The sequence below is a fragment of the Falco peregrinus genome, chromosome 9, assembly GCF_023634155.1.
Source record: "Falco peregrinus isolate bFalPer1 chromosome 9, bFalPer1.pri, whole genome shotgun sequence".
NCBI lineage: Eukaryota > Metazoa > Chordata > Aves > Falconiformes > Falconidae > Falco > Falco peregrinus.
Genome location: NC_073729.1, coordinates 5,194,321 through 5,199,328, shown reverse-complemented (window position 1 = coordinate 5,199,328; position 5,008 = coordinate 5,194,321).

Sequence of the window (5,008 nt, the reverse complement as noted above, 5' to 3'; positions counted from 1 at the left end):
TCAGAGTAGCATTTTTTTGGCTGTTGATGCAGGGAATAAGAAACAGCAGCCTTAGCTGCTCATTTTTTTTAAATTCATCAGGGCTTTTACCAGACGTAAAACCAAGGAGTTGGAAAATGAAAACAGGCTCCCTGGTCCAAAAGCAACTTGAACGCAGAAGTAGGCCGAGAGTATTTTGCTATTGCAAAATGCTCCCCCATGAGCAGTATGCCGAGGAGGTGAGCCAAGAGGCTGAGGGACTCAAGGACAGCCCTGAACTCTCACCCATACTTGCAACAACTGCACAGTTCCTTTGTCAAAGTCTCTGGCCTGAGCCTAGTTTAAAAAAATAGGACAGACAAACCCAAGAGCAACCTGCTACCGGTCCATCAAGAATGTTTATCAACACCTACTATTAAGAAGCCTGCAAGCCTTTCAGCTGAAATAAGTATCTGCATCCTTCTACAAAAGTACCATTCTCTCCCTGCCATGTGGCAGATCTGGCCTTAGCTGGCATTTGATGTTGCCAGTAGAATCTGCTGCTGCTTGGCATGATAGCCAGAAAGACTTGTGAAGGAAAATTAAGTGCTTTGTGAGTCAGAATTCTAGACTTAGATCTTTTGTGAGCAATAAGCAATTTTTACTGCACCAATGCAACTGTGGGTGAATAAAATCATGCATCAATCCAACTGCAATTCCCATTGCTGCAGATACACAAGTATTACAGAAAAATGGGAAAAAATATTCTAATAAGCTTCAGTAAATCACACATATTAAAAACCCAACAAATGGTTCACGTTATATTGTCTTATATGAATATATATATATGAAAAGAGAAATATGCCTTCTCCCAATTGAGTATGTGATTGAGACTGCATTCAGAACCAGTGAAAAGTAGAAATTTTCCTCAAGACTTGGTGAAGAAATGTCTGTTACTTCAAAGGAAGTGGTGGACATGCTGGCCGTTATATTTTGGTCAGCCACTGAATTATTAAGATTGCATGGTCATGGTATGGAGTTGAAGGAAAAGTAAATTACAAAAAAAAAAAAAAAAGCTGGGTTTTACTGTCTGAGGGGAAGGAGATTTCTGTGATGAATACCTTTCCCTTCTCCACACTGACAGCAGAGGTCACAGAAACTCTCAAGCCTCTACTCACCCCAGAAAACAGGACCTTAGTCCAGACTGTACCTCGCTTACAGCATAATTAGTCACTATGTGTTTTGTCTGTGCCCTAACCCTACTTATCTCACCATTATTTCCTTCACAGGTTTTAAAGCCAGGTTAGGTTATCCAGGGGATACAGACAGCTAAGAATTATTCTCCTTAATGGGTCTCATTTATTAGAAGCTACAGTAGATTAATCTATTAGATGGAATCAGAAATTGAACATAGATACAGAACCCATGTCTGCTATCTATAAAAAAATGTGCTAATGCAGCTTGGTTGCTATGGTGTAAAATCTGACATCAGGAACATGAAGACACGTTTGCCTTTTTCCGTTACTTAAGGAGATGGCTGGTTGATTGACTAATCCATTGGCTAGGATATTGCACTGCTACCTAACAACAAGGTGCTCCTAGTGCACAAGAAATGGAAACAAGGCTCAGCTGCTGCTGAGAACATAATCAGGTTTCTCAAGTCTGAGTCCAGTATTCTATCTGTTCAGTCTTGGAGTGTTTGAGCCAATAATTCAGAAATGAATTCCCTTCTTAGGGTTTTTTTTCTGATGCCTTTTAGGTTTCAATACATTCTGATGTTAGCAGAAGCCCAAGTTTTTCTGAGTTTGACTACATGCATTGTCTAAGTGTAATACATTCCTCCTCAGAAGCAGAAAAAAATATCACATACACAAGTACAAGAAATAGGTTTGTTTTCTTTTTTTTTGGATTGTTCAGTTTGAATGTGGACTTCAAACTTACAAGTACCACCTTAGTAGCACTACAATGAGAACCTCTCTCTCTGTTTATCCATTTAAAATACACTGCATGAAGAAAGGCAGTGTAAATTTCTCCGGTGTTGCTCCTCCTGCATGCTTTGAGCCAAACCAGGGAAGTTCTTGGGTAAGAGCAGAAAATTATTTTATTTTCACCTTTAGTGAAAGCAGTACCTGTCCTCCCACATACTCTGCTGGGGTTTGCGTCATGCCTTCAGACCATTCATCTCTGGCATTGCTGCGTAGGCTTTCAAGAAGACCAAGTTCACGCCATTGCTGCCACATGGCTTCCTGCCCATTCGAATCAACCACATTTGAAATGCACAGTTGCGGGATAACGTGGCTGAAAGAACTATTACCCACAAGTTAAAGACGAAAGTCCTCTTAACTAATAATTAATTCCCTAACCAACGTTTACTTTCTGGGAATAATAAAAGAAAAATAATTTGGGCAAGTAACATTGATATGCCTTCATATCAAACAAACCTGCAGCCAAGCCCTTATGATTACACTCACCTCTATTTCTGTCATGAGTTCCTCTACCGCTTTGTTCTCACCTTCATTGCACTGTATGTGCTTGAGGTTCCCCAGAAGACAGACCGTGTTTGTTGTAAAACACTCTGAACAGTTTTCAAGTGAGTTACACCCTTCTTGTAAACTCAACAATACATTACAATGAGTTACTAACTACTAATAAGCTGTTAAAACAACAAAGGATGTAATGAGCAGAACAAACTTCTAAAGGAAGTATGTGTATGGGCTTCATATGGATTGAAGATACTTATCAACACAGAATTCATTACAGGACTGAAACCCAAGCTAGACTGACACTATGAAAGTTGTAATCAAAAGGATATAAAACAAATAGAAACATAATTTCCTATCTCCTTCTAAATTCTCTGAGGCTTTGAAAGACATTATTTAAGGTTTTGAAGCAAAGCTTATGACTTGGTATGGACAAATGTCATTGAAATGGCCAGTATCAGTGAGTTGGAGCTTTCTTGTCTAGTAGAAGAGGATAGAATTCTCTCTACCCAAGAAAACCAAATCTTTTATTTCTCTGACGTTTCTGCCTTCTCTTTCCACACTGATAGCAATCTAGAAAAAAAATCAGTCAAATTAATTAGGGAAAAGTCTGTTACTTATGCGATGACAAAGTAGTGTGAAGCTCAAGCACTTGGAAACAGAAGGGCCAGTTTGAAAGGCAAATTTTTCTGGTATTTTTACCACTTCTTCCTAGACATAGAGGCATCATCAGCATTTGTGGCAGAATGAGCTTTCCATCCGTAGAACTGTTTTTTGGTGTTTGGCTATTCAACATCAGTGATGATGTCAGGTATTTCAGCAAGGACCTGTAAAAGGAAGGTGTTCTCCACAGCCCCGTGTTGCCAACTTCAGCAGCCACTGCATGCCCCCTCTCCAGCATCCTAATGTGTACTCGGATTAAAGGACTTTATTTCGTAAATGAAGAGGTGAGGCACAAAGGGCAGAAAAGAGAAATTTTGTCTGTTCTGTTCCAGTTTGGCACCCCTAACTCATACATCACTCTTCCTCTAAATTAGGGTCTGGTATGCCTCAGCCATGACAGTTTTGGTTGTGCTGAAGCTGCTCTGCCAGCACAAAGTGGTTCTGAAGCCAGTTCTGGAGCTTTGCTGCCACTTCTCAGAAAATACCTGGGCTATTTGGGGTTTTCCCAGCACTGGAGTGCCAAAGTATGCAGACAAAACCAGGGAACAGCTGATGCAGTGAAACAGTTTGGGGAGGGATGAGGGAAGGATTGTATCAGGAAGTCCCCTCGCAACCCAGCAATCCCCAGCTTTAATGATCACTGCAATAATGGCAACTATTATTAAAAAAGCCCACAAGCTTCCCCTATACACAGTAAAAGACCATCAAGGGAGAACAGCCAAAGGAGGAAAAAAGTCAGGAAGGGCAAAGGTAGTTCAAAAGTCATTTGTTCCTTTACTGTTCAGTTATGACGAAATGGTGTAACACATCAGGCAACATTCTGGTCCCCTCTGGCTGCAGGAGGGCCAGGAAAGCTGTGGCTCCTTCCAGCTGGCTCTGACACCACCGCTCCGGCACTTCTCACAGTGCTGCGAAGGACCGGAAGGCAGGTGCTGATGTTTCCCGTAACACGAGAACGCCTTTCCACAGCCAAAACTAACAAAGAAAATCAATTTTGTAGCACTGCATGTGGAAATTTTTCTTCTTGTAGCTTACCTTTCAGTTCAGGTATGATTTTCTTCTGAGCCAAGAGAGCAGTTTACCATATAGACATGAACCAGCCCTCACACACAATAACTCAGTAACTTTCCATAAGAAGCAGAGTTTAAATAAACATATTATTGATTGGTGTAATCCACTTTGTACAGCACAGAGATTTCCCACGTTTTCATGGCAAGTCATGGGAATGAATGACACGGGCACGTTACGAAGCGTCGGCACGGCCAACCCTAAGGGAGAACAAGCTCAGTTAAAACACCATATAACCAAAGACACCAACCAAGGCAGCTCCACCGCACAACACGGCGTGACGTGACCCGCACCCTGCCCGACCCGCTTCCTCCCCCTGTCCTCAGTGCTCACCTCCGGCTCAGACCCCTACCACGAACTCTCCCGTTAAATTCTCCTCAGGCTGGAGCGGCAGGCACGGAGGGGATGTAACGGGGCGGGCGCGGCGGGAAGGGGCAGCGGGGCCTGAGGGGACGGAGCGGGGCGGGCGGGAAGAGGGAGCGCCGCGGCGACTCACAGGAGGGGTGGGGTCACCTCGCGCTGCGCCCCCCCCGGCTGCGCGCGCCGGTTACCGCGACAACCGGGACGACGAGCCAATCGGGTCGCTCCTTTCCCAGGGGGCGGCCCGTGACAGGCCGAGCGAGCGCCTCGTGCTGCCTCGCCCACCAATCAGCGGGGCTCTCCGGGGGCTGGGCGAAGGCGCGCGCGCTCTCCTCGCACTCGCCTCGCAACTTCTCCCCCTCCCCAGGCTGGACCCGGCAGCCAATCAGGACAGAGGGAAAAAGCGTGAGGCAAGCGGGCCCGCGTGTCGCGCTGTCTATAAAAAGGGGGGGGCCGGGAGCGAGCGCGCCGCTCACTCG